Source organism: Podarcis bocagei (genome assembly GCF_964188305.1).
Source record: "Podarcis bocagei genome assembly, chromosome: Z".
In the NCBI taxonomy this organism is placed as follows: Eukaryota; Metazoa; Chordata; class Lepidosauria; order Squamata; family Lacertidae; genus Podarcis; species Podarcis bocagei.
In genome coordinates, this window is record NC_138140.1 from 46606818 (window position 1) to 46621249 (window position 14432).

At 44.4% G+C, this 14432-nt stretch overlaps 1 long non-coding RNA gene across 1 annotated transcript; it reads left to right on the forward strand.

Moving 5' to 3' along the window:
* Nucleotides 1-1654: 1654 nt before the first annotated feature.
* On the forward strand, nt 1655-6471 carry LOC308578606. The gene is made up of 3 exons (XR_014004027.1): nt 1655-1889; nt 3083-3814; nt 5594-6471. It is a non-coding gene; the product is annotated as an uncharacterized lncRNA (long non-coding RNA).
* The last annotated feature ends 7961 nt before the right edge of the window (nt 6472-14432 follow it).

A 14432-nucleotide genomic window follows, 5' to 3' on the forward strand; every position in this document is an offset into this window, starting at 1 on the left:
GGGGTGGGGAGGCAGTCAGACACGGACCAGGAAAGCATGGACATCTGTCTAGACAGCATGGGACAGAACGTAAATGTGGATGAGTCCTAAGTTTGTAGCAATGGTGGCAGTGAAGAAGACTTATTTCTTCCACTATTGCCTCTGTGATGCACCACCCAGAAGCTTTCTCTAGAGTGGGAAATGTCTGTTGGGTGCAGATATGAAGGAGCAACATCTCAAAACCCTTGAGGCACAGCTCTGATGCACCAGTTGTGAAGCTATCTAGGTTCCCTTCATCCTGATGAAGTTCCTTCAGAGTTTTTATTGCAGTCTCTCCCTTCTGCCTGGTGGATTCAATGAACCATCCCTCTTACTCTCCTTGGTGGCCACCTCCTGTGGAGATGCTGCGAGCTCTCCTGCTTGGCCTCTACAACATGTGCAGCCACAACTCACCATTGCAGAGGGACAAGCTCCTGCAGGGTCTTTGACCGTTTGGTAATGAACCTTTGTGGTCTGTATTTTCTAATCCTATTTTGCACTGGTGTACAGGTTCTATTTTTAATGTTGCTATTTTTAATTATTCTTAATAAATCTACCTCTTTAACGCTGGTGTGATTTCTTGGTAAAAGTCTTGGATACTTGGGCCTCTTGTTCAAACTACTACTGAGTAATATTTTATGGGCTTGGAACTTGCAGAGATAGAGAGCCTCAAATTCTTGTCTTGGTCCTCAAATTTCAAGTGGTGTCTGGTATGGACTGGGACTCTCCTGGCTCAGGCTGGTTGGCCTTACAGAAGCGAAGGCATTATTTTACCTTGCAAACTTCTTTTTACCCCTTCTCATTAGGCACAATCTGGTCCAACAAGAATGGTCTCTCAGAGGTTTGGGTGCAGGTTCTTGGCAAGACAACCCCTTTAAAAAAGTTAAATTTAGCTACTTTGGTCACAGAAAAGTATCATCTGTCCCTAATTTGCCTTGGGGGGGGGCAAAGCAAGTGGTGGCTTCACCACTCCATACATTTTTGGATGATACTGATCCATCTTATTCTCCATTCAGGCATAGGGGTGGAAACAGTTGCCCTGGTGGATTTCTTATGCTGGGGTGCACTGTAAAGGATTTAAAGATCACAGCCTTGCAGCCAGTTTACTGTGTCTGTGTGAATTGTCTCCTTTGTGTTGACATTTTTGGTCTGGTACTGCAATTCTGGGAATCTTACCAGTACGGACAAGCATAGAGCCAAATTGCAAATGCTTCTCTGTGAGATGTAGAGAAAATGCATTTGTGAAAGCAGATAAGCTCAACTTCCCCCCTCCCCCCCCCCGCTGTGCAATAAACCTTTGGGAGAGCTCATATCATATTTTGCTGAGAAACTATTTCAGTGCAGCAAATGATCTAATGTAGCTTGAAGTATTTATAAATGAGCATAAATTAGATTATATTGTACCATCAAAAATACTTTTGCTTTCCTCACACATTAGGCCCAGGATGTATTTATTTATATCTAGATATATATTAGCACTGTTAATGGCATAACCTCAGGCAGGTTGGTGCAAAATTTAATTAGTGCTAAACTGCCTGACACAGCTGAAGCATAAAATTGGCTATTTTCAGGACTTTCCCATTTTAAAGCCTATTTATTGTCTGTTTACAGCTTCTGTTTCTTCTGATTGGCAGAATCATAATCAGGTGATCCAATTCAAAAGAGTCCTGACCTGCCGTGTCTGGCTTTGGATTCTACTGAAAGCTTGTTTGAGCTCAGAATCAGAGTTGCGAAGACACCATTCGAGAGTTGACGGCACAATTCACTCCTGTGACTTCTGCAACAAATGAAAATGCCACTCAGTATACTTTTATGGTAACCTTCCAAGAAAATATCTAGCAACAGCATTCCGGTCAACGGATGATCTGCAGGTATGAATTAGGGATTGGAAAGAATGTCATTTTGCTTTCTCTTGGTTTCTCATTTTTCCACATTTCCACATCAGTTTGCAACTAAAAAATAAACTCCCAATGAGTGGCCAGTCAAATGTCCATGGGAAGTCTTCAGGTAGGACTCCTGCCATTTGGGATTCCCAAGAACCGGTATTCAGAGGCAGTTACAGCTTTCTACAATTTTATTAACTATTTTTAGGGCCTTCTGGCGGTTCCCTCATTGCGAGAAGCAAAGCTACAGGGAACCAGGCAGAGGGCCTTCTCGGTAGTGGCGCCCGCCCTGTGGAACGCCCTCCCATCAGATGTCAAAGAGATAAATAATTACCTGACATTCAGAAGACATCTTAAGGCAGCCCTGTTCAGGGAAGTTTTTAATATGTAACACTGTACTGTTTTTAACACTTGACTGGGAGCCGCCCAGAGTGGCTGGGGAAACTCAGCCAGATGGGCGGGGTATAAATAATAAATTATTATTATTATTATTAATTATTATTATTATTACAGGTATAGTCCACATTTCTTCAAAGGAGCTCCAGGTGGCTCTTTCCCTCCTCTGAGGGATAATCACTTGCCAAAGGTCACCCACTGACCTTCATGTCTGTGGGAGGAATTTGAACTTGGATCTCTCATGTCCTAGACCAGCACTCATTGATAGCATTATCCATGAATTTGTCTAATCCTCTGTTAATGTCATTCAAGTTGGTGGCCAACTTCAGCGTTTACCTAAACTGAAAATTACAAGTTCATATTGCATTTTAGGAGAATTATGGGGTGAACTCTAGACCAAGATCTCACCCATCCATCCAGCAATTGGTTACCAGCAGCAGCCAGCCTCTGAAGCTGGTCCCATTGCCTATCTCCAGGAGATGGTACATCAGGCCAGAACTTTGTTGAAGAAGTCCAAAGTCTCTTGCAGCAAAATGAGCAGTAGGACCCAAATGCTTCAAGACTGGCTTACCACATTTTGAAGTGCAGTAATACACATTATCATGTAAAGAAGGCTTATGTGATATCATTAAGTCCAAAGGAGAAGGGGTATAAGAAAATTAATTACACCAATACACCACTGGGCATAGTTTCCTTTTCACAAACAATATATGAGGTGCTAAACCTGTTCCTGAAGATGGTTAAATGCTTTGCTATTTAAAAAAAAAAAATGTGGTGTCCCCCAGGTGTTGCTGGACAGCAGGTGTCAACAGTCCCAGCCAACATAGCCAAAAGTCAGAAATGATGGGGATTGTAGTTCAACAACCCCTGGAGGGCAATGCATTGGCTACCATTTCCATAAGAATGGGAAATATAAGTCCACCCTGGAGGCACAGTAGACTTAAATTACAAATGTTAAGAAGAGCCTTGAAGCAGATTACTTTGTCTCAAATATATTTTCTTGGTTTGTTGTCTCTTGCAATCTCCGATTTATCTTTTATTATCACACAGCTACCAATGGCTGAAAGGGTGAATCATTGCATCTATAAACCCTGCAGAAGTTCAGAACGCTGCCTTCTTTTCCATTCATCAGATAGGGAGAGAAGGAGATGCAGCTATAATTTTAAGCTACCAGAACACTGGGGCAAAATAAAGGTTCATTTCCTCCCCAAAAAGTTTTATTTTTGATGTTGGTACAGAAGCAACTCGGATTAGTCTCCAGCAATCATCTGACAGGAGTTTCGAAGCTGATGAATATCACTATTGAAATCCTGGTTTAATTTATTAATGATAGCAGTCATTTGTGCAATGCAGTGTGGGATAATATACTTTGGATGTGGTAATTTTCTTTCGTCTTGCCCCTCTCTTTTTACTGCAGAGTATCATTGTCCTCACAAACAGTGTCAATAAATAGTAAGTCTTCTTGATACTGGAAAGCCACTGGAAGTGGTGAAGGCTCATAAATAGAAATAAACCCGGTAAGCAAATTTACAGCCATCCTGGTCTGCAGTGCCTATGATCTACCACCAATTCTACATATATAGCCCAACTGGGTGAACAGTTCAAACTTACTTCAGCCGTGTTGATGGGTGAGTGCCCCCCATTGCATTGAAGAGATAGAGAAGCCCTGCATTGGACCTAGAACACCTCACCACTGCACTGCACTTTCCAGCAGCTGCTGCTAGGCTGTAGCCTAATGGTAGGGCAGGCCCTGTTGGCCAGTGCTGTAGTAAACAACTGCTGCTTTGTTGAATGTGCATTGAACCACGATGTCCAGACTGTAAAGTTCACTGACGGACAATTGGATCCTGTCAGATTTGATTTCTGCCTTGCTACTGTTCCTTTGTAATAAGCCTATACACCCTACTTCTTCCCACTTCCCTAACCTTACATACATCACACCATTCTCTTACTGTGCAGCACCCACTCTACTCTACCTAAGTTTCAAAACCTATTAGTGTAGGAGCTGCTGTTTCATTCACACATGTGTTAAGGGGAATATGAGTTGAATGGTTTGGTTAATGTGCTTCTTGTGAACATTCACCAGGCCTTAGGGAGAATGTACAAATACAGTAATCCATTCACAAATTGGGAATTCTACACATTTATTGGTAAACATATATAACCTCCAACAGGCCTTTGGAAATATGCAGATATTGACTGGATTTTGTACATTCTCCAAAATATGCACAGTTCCGGAGGCCTCCCAGGAAATGTGCACAATTCTCTATTCATGAATGGATTATGTCCACATTCTCCATGAGATTTGGTGAACATTCAAATTGGCTGGTTGTTATGCACATTGACTACATGACATCCATTCTGCTTAATGCATGCATGCATGCATGCATTAAAGAAAGAGAATTTCAAAAACCCACTGGGCTGATAGGGACAACAGAGAGTGTTTATTAGAGGGTGGGAAGCAGCTTGTAGAACACATTGAGCTTCATCAAAAGACCTCCAGGCCAGATGAAATGCAACCTTTTACTTTTAACTAGAAAGGCAAAGAATCTCATTAACACATCCTTCACCTTTCAGAGCGAGGAGGCCCCATAACTTCCCCCAGCTAGTGGACAGATGACACAATCATTCCTGCTGCCCCCCCCCAAAGGAGAAGTCCCAAAGCTGGGCACTCTTGTGTCCCCTTTCTACAATGCCACTTCTTAGGAACCTTAGTGGTTGTGTGCTATCCTTCTGCAGAACAGGGACTCTTTTATTGTCACTATATCTGCCATTTTCATGATTTTCAGTCCTGGCTGATAATTTTTGAGAATCTGAAGATGTAGCTCCCTTGATGTTATCCGTCTGCCTAAAATGTTATCTGAATTGCAGTTGTAGGTACATTCTAAATTGTTAGCAAAACAGCATACAGATGAAATGGACTGTTCCATTCTCTGGTCATTAGCTCCTTTTCAACTTTCTAGCAGATCAGTTTACCCATAATATCATATAGCACCTCTTCAAGATATAGGCACATGTCATTTCTATAAATATCCCCATTTGTGCATCCACTTTTTCTTGCACTTCAAATGCATTAAGCTTGGCTCTTTATTCAGAGCTTGCAAGTTAGAAATCTGTTCCATTTACAGTGAAAGTTCTAAAGCCTCCAACTATTAGAGCAATGTCCCCCAAATTTCTGGTTAAGAGTATTTCCCCCCTCCCTTCTGGATGGAGATGAAGTTCACTTATGAAACCAACAGTGTTTCCTTTTCATGTGTAATGCTAGGCTTTTTACCCCCCACCCCTGTGTTTCCCAGTAAATTACTGATCCAGGCACAGCTCTTACTTGGAAGGATGGAAATATGCAGCAGTGACTCACACAGAGATGGGTGATGAGACTCCTCTGAGGACAGAAAACTCTACAGCTTTCTACATCAGAAATTGACTAATCGCACCCAGTGAAGAACATTGCTACCCCAGTGGAAGGTGACTGGCAGGAAATGTGGACAACAAGATGAATCACACAGAAGCATAATGACAATATCCACTTTGGGTATGAACACAGGAAGCTGCCTTGTGTTGAGTCAGATTATCACTCCATCTAGCTCAGTATGGTCAACAGTCGGTAGCAATGGATTGCAAGGGTTTCAGACAAGGACGTTTTATCCACACTAGCTAGAAATGTTGGGGCCTGCCCATGAGTTTGGAGTTTGCATCACCATACAATCCTTTCTTAACTTAAATTCCTTCACCCCTAGCTAATTATGCTGATATAAGACCAGCCACTGCTTCTTGCCTGTTCTGCTGTAGCTCGCTCCTGATGTGGCTTATGTTACTTCTCATAATTCCTTCATTTGGCATAAATTATTTTGGGGGCATTGCTTGCCCAATCACTTATGTTTCCTTGCCCCCATCCCAAACTCAACTCTCCCTAGACCAACTTTATTTCCTTTCTCTGTCTTTGCACTCTCATGCCACTGTCTCATGTTATCTTGCTCCCTTTCCTTGCTTAATCACCAAAGGACCTTTAGAAGTTGCTCCCCTGCCTTCATCAAGCTGCTGGTCAGGCATCTTCACCTTTTCTGCAGTTTGGCTCTGCCCCAGCAACCCAAGTCCTAAACAGGGATGGAAGGACCTGTTAATTTCAGTTCTCAATGTTTTTCGTTTTTGTCAGTCTTAAATCCAGCTCTTCACATCTCATAGCATTTTGAATTTTAAAAAATCTGCATGAGAATTTTAGTGTGAATGTCTTTTAATAAACACATTTTTTTAATACAGTTTGAACTGACACACATTTTTTGCAAGGAATTTTCCCTAAATGCATTTTATATGTTACTTTCACTGATACAGTGGTACCTCGGGTTACAGACGCTTCAGGTTACAGACTCTGCTAACCCACAAATAGTACCTTGGGTTAAGAACTTTGCTTCAGGATGGGAACAGAAATCATGTGGCAGCGGTGCGGCAGCAGTGGAGGCCCCATTAGCTAAAGTGGTGCTTCAGGTTAAGAATAGTTTCAAGTTAAGAACGGATCTCCAGAACGAATTAAGTTCATAACCAGAGGTACCATTGTATATTCATTTTAATGCACACATTCTCTCAATGCATGGATTTTTCTGTACATATAAGTTGGCTGGACAACTACATAGAATCATAAAATAATAGAGATGGAAGAGGCTCATCTAGTCCAACTCCCTGACATGCAGGAATCTCAGCTGAAGTATCCATTATAGATGGCCATCCAACATCTGCTTAGAAACCTCCAAGGAAGGAGAGATCACCACCTTCAAAGGGAGTCTGTTCCACTGCTGAACAGCTCTTACCAAGTTCTTCCTGATGTGCCTTGTGGATGAGTGCATAAGCCAGTCCTAATCAGATTATCATTCGTTGTGGCAAAAGTTTTGAAGAGAATATCTGAAGATGGCAGATCACTTCTGAAAGTACTCAATGCTCTTCAACAATTTTTTAAATGTTCAATTTCACAGAAGTTTCTTCTGCAGCTCTGTCATCTATATTATGAACTTACAAGGACTTTGAATTTAAAACAAAAACAAAAACCACATACACACACACCACCATCACAACAAAACAGATAATTTTGTATTTAATCACCAGTCTATTCATATTGCCCAAATTCTTATCCAATTATAATTTGGAACTAATCAGAACCCTCTATAATTAGATCGCTCCATTGTCAAATAAGAGGAAAACCCTTAGACAAAGCTCTGGTTTCCAAGGCAATTCAAGGTTTCAAGACCATTCAAGTGCACCCACTTAAAGAAGTTCAATTTACTTTTAATTTCCGTTTATGGGAAACTGAAATGGATATGGAGCACATCAGAAGGGAATGGAACTTCTTTAAAAGAATGAAAGGAAACTGGGGGGAAGGGGAGAACCCTAAGTATACTGACAATTGGACAAGCATTGGCTTAACAGACTTAAAAGGGGACAATGAAGTTGTAGCTCTCGTCAAGATCTGAAGTTCAGAAGAAATAATGTAGGATTATCAGAGGTGGATTTAGGGGAGTTTGAATGGTTTGGCCACGCTAGGTGTGGAGCCTCGGCACATTGCAGGGGATGCTGGCATGTGTGACAGAGACCTGGTTGGATGAAGCAGATGGGACTGTCCTTGCCGCTGCTTGTCCACCAGGTTTCTCTTACGCACAGCAACCCAGGCCTTGTGGGCGGGGAGGGGGAGTTGCAGTGATTTTTAGGAAGTCACTAGTTTGCATCACTGGGAAGACCCAGTTCTCTGAGTGCATGTTCTGGAAGTTGGGCAATAGGGGCAGTACAGGATTCCTTTTGGTGTACTGACCTCCCCACTGCACCAAGGATTTTCTGCCCGAACTGCTTCAGGTCATGGCAGATGTGCTCCTGGAGACACCTAGCTTGGTTGTCCTAGGGGATTTTAACATCCACGCTGACACGACCTTACAAGAGGCCACTCGGGACTTTGTGGAAACATGGCCTCCATGGGGCTGTCCCTGAATAAGTTTGGCCCAACTCATAGCCGCAGACATGCCTTAGACCTGGTGTTTACCTCTATGGATGTTGGTGAACTGACACTAAGTAAAAGCAAAACAAAAGAAGTTTGTTCCTGGTGCAACTAGACTTCTCCACGACCCTTCCCCTCTGCAGGGAGGTGGGACCGATTTGGATGGTCAGCCCCTGCCACATAATGGATCCAATTGGCTTCCAGAGTGGTAGGGGATGTTTTATCCCATGTTGATGGCCTTTCAGCTGATTCCCTGGTGGCCTGCTGGACTGAGGAGTTAACCAGGGCTATTGACTGTCTGGCTCTGAAGCACCCTCTCCGATTGCATGGAGCTCGGACAGCCCCGTGGTTTTCCCCAGAGCTGAGGGTGATGAAACAATCGTTGAGACGGCTAGAGCGCCAGTGGCGGAAAACTCATTCTGAATCAGACTGGACACAAGCTAGAGCTCAACGTTGAACCTACCAAGTGGCAATGGCAATGGCGAAGAGGACCTTCTTCACCACCTCTATTGTATCTGCAGAAAATAGTAGCAGGAGACTCTTTCAGGTGGTCTTTCAGGCCTCGGTCCAGTATACCTGAAGGAGCGTCTCCACCCCCATCAGTCTGCCCGGACGCTGAGGTCCAGCGCCGAGGGCCTTCTGGCGGTTCCCTCACTGCGAGAAGCAAAGCTACAGGGAACCAGGCAGAGGGCCTTCTCGGTAGTGGCGCCCGCCCTGTGGAACGCCCTTCCAGCAGATGTCAAAGCGATAAACAACTATCTGACATTCAGGAGACATCTTAAGGCAGCCCTGTTCAGGGAAGTTTTTAACGTGTGACATTTTACTGTATTTTTGGTTTTTATGGAAGCCGCCCAGAGTGGCTGGGGAGGCCCAGCCAGATGGGCGGGGTATAAATAATAAATTATTATTATTATTATTATTATTATTATTATTATTATTATTATTATTATTATTATTATTATCAGAACCACCTTCGTCACCAGGGCCTGGTATTTGCAAAGTTTTTTGCAGATAAAGTCACTCAGATTCAGAAGGAGGTCGACTCCACCATGGGAGCAGGGCCGAGGTGGGAGAGTGCTAGCGTCCTGTCTAGTCATGTTAGGTAAAGGTAAAGGTACCCCTGCCCGTACGGGCCAGTCGTGTCCGACTCAAGGGTTGTGCGCCCATCTCACTTAAGAGGCCGAGGGCCAGCGCTGTCCGGAGACACTTCTGGGTCATGTGGCCAGCGTGACGAAGCTGCTCTGGTGAGCCAGCACCAGCGCAGCACACGGAAACACCATTTACCTTCCCGCTAGAAAGCGGTACCTATTTATCTACTTGCACTTTAGGGGTGCTTTCGAACTGATAGGTGGGCAGGAGCTGGGACCGAACAACGGGAGCTCACCCCGCCGCGGGGATTCGAACCACCGACCATGCGATCGGCAAGCCCTAGGCACTGAGGTTTTACCCACAGTGCCACCCGCGTCCCCTAGTCATGTTACATGGGCTCAATTCCAATCTGTTACCTCCGAGGATGTGGATAGGCTGCTTAGACAAATGAAACCGACCACCTGTCTCCTTGTTTCTTGCCCATCCTGGCTAATAAAAGCAAGCTGGGAAGGGCTAGGTGATGGGCTCTGTGGGGTAGTGAATGCTTCCCTCTGCGAGGGAACCTTCCCAGACCCTCTGAAAGAGGCGGTCATTAAACCGCTTCTTAAAAAAACATCCTTAGACGGACAATATGACCAACTATTGCCCAGTCTCAAATCTACCATTCTTGGGCAAGGTGATTGAGAGGGGGTGGTGGTTACTGAACAACTCCAAGCACGCCTGGAGGATGTGGACCATTTGGATCCCTTCCAATTGGGATTCAGGCCTCACCGTGAGACTGAAACTGCCTTGGTCACGCTGGTCGATGATCTCTGTCGGGCTAGGGACAAAGGTGAGAGCTGTTTCCTAGTTCTGCTGGATTTCTCAGTGGCCTTTGACACCATTGACCATAACATCCTTCTGGACCATCTAGAGGGCCTGGGAGCTGGGGGCACTGTTATACAGTGGTTCTGCTCCTTTCTCCTGGGCCGTGTACAGAAAGTGGGGGGGGATGAGTGTTCAGACCCCTGGGCTCTCACTTGTGGGGTGCCTCAGGGTTCTGTCCTCTCCCCCATGCTTTTCAACATCTACATGCAGCCGCTGGGAGAGATCATCAGAGGGTTTGGGCTGGGTGTTCATCAGTATGCAGATGACACCCAGCTCTACCTCTCTTTTAAATCAGAACCAGTGAAGGCGATGAAGGTCCTGTGTGAGTGTCTGGAGGTGGTTGGAGGATGGATGATGGCTAACAGATTGAGGTTGAATCCTGACAAGACAGAAGTACTGTTTTTGGGGGACAGGGTGTGGGTGGGTGTGGGGGACTCCCTGGTCCTGAATGGAGTAACTGTGCCCCTGAAGGACCAGGTGCGCAGCCTGGGAATCGTTTTGGACTCACAGCTCTCCATGGAGTAACAGGTTAATTTTGTGTCCAGGGCGGCTGTCTACTAGTTCCACCTGGTATGCAGGTTGAGACCCTACCTGCCCATGGACTGTATCACCAGAGTGGTGCATGCTCTAATTATCTCCTGCTTGGACTACTGCAATGTGCTCTACGTGGGGCTACCTTTGAACGTGACCCGGAAACTGCAATTAATTCAGAATGCGACAGCTAAACTGGTGACTGGGACCACATAACACCGGTCCTGAGAGATCTGCATTGGCTCCCAGTACCTTTCTGAGCACAATTCAAAGTGTTGGTGCTGACCTTTAAAGCCCTAAACGGCCTCGGCCCAGTATACCTGAAGGAGGGTCTCTACCCCCATTGTTCAGCCTGGATACTGAGATACAGTGCCAAGGGCCTTCTGGTGGTTCCCTCATTGCGAGAAGTGAGGTTACAGGAAACCAGACAGAGGACCTTCTTGGTAGTGGCACCCGCCCTGTGGAACCCCCTCCCATCAGATGTGAAGGAAATAAGCAGCTATCCTATTTTTAAAAGACATCTGAAGGCAGCCCTGTTTAGGGAAGTTTTTAATATTTAATGCTGTATTGTTTTTAACACTTGATTGGGAACTGCCCAGAGTGGCTGGGGAAACTCAGCCAGAAGGGCGGGATATAAATAATAAATTATTGTTGTTGTTGTTGTTGTTGTTGCTGTTGTTGTTGTTGTTGTTTAGAATGGAGTGCAACAGGCAGAGGGGCAATGAATTTTGGTGTCACACAGGGAGCTACAGAAATTCGAGATCCCAAGATCCGCCACTGAGGTTAGCTTTATATTCTGTAGTGCTCTGCTCCAGTATGTCTTGCCTTCCATGGTTCTTCCATTTCATCTGATTCAATGGGAAAGATTACCACCATAAATCTTGGTCCTTGTTTTAGAAAACAAGAATCAAGTGCCCTAATTTAGGACACATTTACTGTCATGAGACAAAGGTTCTTGTGAGCAGAACCACAGTTCCTGCAAATTGCCGATTTGGACTCTGCCAAAGAATACTGGGATTGTCTACGTCACATACACCTGTCTGACAGTGCTGGTTCAATAACTGGACTAACTAGGAGACTGTACAGGACTGTGCTACCTGAAGGTGGATGTTTAACCACACACTTCCAGACTTTGTGCATGTTATTCCTCCAGTTGCAAAGGAGAGGTAAAAGATTTCCAGACCTGGATCAAGTCTACATCCTGCTATCCAGTCTCCCACCAGTTTTGTGTGATTGTAAATTGTCCTCAAATCAAATTGATATGCATACAGTGGTACCTCAGGTTAAGTACTTAATTCATTCCGGAGGTCCGTTCTTAACCTGAAACTGTTCTTAACCTGAAGCACTATTTCTGGGTTAGCGGAGTCTGTAATCTGAAGCGTATGTAACCTGAGATAAAGGTAAAGGGACCCCTGACCATTAGGTCCAATATGACCGACTCTGGGGTTGCAGCACTCATCTCGCTTTATTGGCCGAGGGAGCCGGTGTTCAGCTTCCAGGTCATGTGGCCAGCATGACTAAGCCAGAGCAGCACACGGAAACGCTGTTTATCTTCCCGCTGGAGCAATACCTATTTATCTACTTGCACTTTGATGTGCTTTCGAACTGCTAGGTTGGCAGGAGCAGAGACTGAGCAACGGGAGCTCACCCCGTCGTGGGGATTCGAACCGCCGACCTTCTGATCGACAAGTCCTAGGCTCTGTGGTTTAACCCACAGCGCCACCTGCATCCCAAACCTGAGGTACCACTGTATTATTATTCATTTAGCAGGGCAAGCTGGTGCATGCCTAGAGACACATAAGCCCCATTAAATTAAATTGTACTTACTCCCAGATATATGTGAGTAAGATTACTGCCTTTGAGGGGAAACAAAAAAATCTCAGAGTTGCAATACTGGCCCAGTTTATATATATATAAAAAAGGAACCTCCCTTATTACCCAGTCTAGGATATCAAGCAGTGTTGTCTTCCAGTGTTACCTGGAGATGCTGGGGTTTCCGCTTGGGACCTCAGTTTCTCTGCTATTGAGCTATTTCCCTCCTCATTCACATTCTACAAAAGCTTTTATCAGGTTGAAAGATGGATAATGCACATGCTGTAGACCATTCAGTCTTCCTATTCAGCAGGAGATAATATAGCTATGGTTTCTCCTGCTCTCCTGCTCCACACATCCAGTCTCTTTCCCAGCTTTCTGTAAGTAACTGGGTCCTCTGTGATGGAAATTCATCTCTTCCCTGAGACTGTTTGTAACCTGAGTGGGCCAAGGAATTGGGGAGAAGTGAATCTTGTGGACATCTTACAGAACAGTGGAAGCGATGCAAGGCACTGTAGTGTGAAGAACCCATTTGCTAGCTATCTTGTTTTCCTTAGGCATGAGATAATAGGGCAAGGCAGGATTCCATTAAGGAGGCAAGGATGTGTTGAATCTCTTTTATGCAGCTAGGGCAGAATTATCGAAGTGACAAACATCTCTATAGGCAAAGAAGGGAGCATAGGTAATCCTTTCTTTGTAAAGGAATGAGGAAAAGATATAAGTGAGCAGGAGGCCAAATGGCAGTTAGCAAGCACTTGAGGAGGAGAGAGAGGGGGCACATCATCTGAATCATCCATCTGGCAAAACAAACAAGAAGAGGTAAAGTGAATTGAACTGGCTTCTTCCTATATTATGGAAACCTTTGGGATGAGGGCAATGCAGCCTCTCACCAGGGAGCTGTGGGAGAAAATACCGAAGCAACCAATGCATATTTTTATTGTATTTATGATTACTACTACTTATTGGCTTGATATTTATCAAACCTTTTAGCTGCTTTTGTTAATGAAAATTAAACTCAAAGCAACTTAACAATACTATACACAAAATGTATAAAGCTAATACAAAATGAATAAGAACTATAAACATTGATTTACGTAAAAATCCAACCTAGTAAGAGAGGCCACAGTATTTAAAATTCTCCTAGTTAAAGGTCAAAGGCTGGCTGAAACTAAATGTTTTTGCCCAACACATAAAATTAAGCAGTGATTGTGCCAAGCTTGACTCCCCTGGGGGGGGGGCGCATTCCAAAGGCAGGGAGCCACCACTGAAAATGTCCGTTATTCTGGAATATTAGAATTGCTGCAACAGAATCCCTTATCTGAACTTTGTATACAGTAGAAAACAATTTGCTTTCCACCACAAGAATGAGTTTCAAAGTTGTACTGCAAACAGTTTTTAAAATAGGTATAAATACACAATACAAGATGCAAAGTAGCACATTGCTCTTTGCATGTCGAGGAGCCCCAAGACACCCCTGAATAAAAACACGTTCACATATCATTTTTGTTTTGGTTTTTGGCATACTTTTGGCCACAACTTTATTGAATTACAGTAAGTGAGTGGTTGCTTAGGCATTGGTTAGCGACTATCTGTTCCCACTTGGAGGTAGGAACAGAACTGACAACCACACCCATGTGGAAGTCAGTAAGGGTAAGCAATTTTGGGGAGAGCAAAAGCTGGGTGCCAGGCTCACACCTCTCCCCAAATGCTCCCTGGCTCCAGCTGTTTGTCAGGGATACGGACAAAAGCATGGTGAGCCCTTGGATTCCTTTAACGGAATACCCTTGCAGCAGCAGCATTGAAGGGGCAGGCACAACCAACCTCATCCCCTCCACCAACCAAAAAATTAACCAATGCCTAAC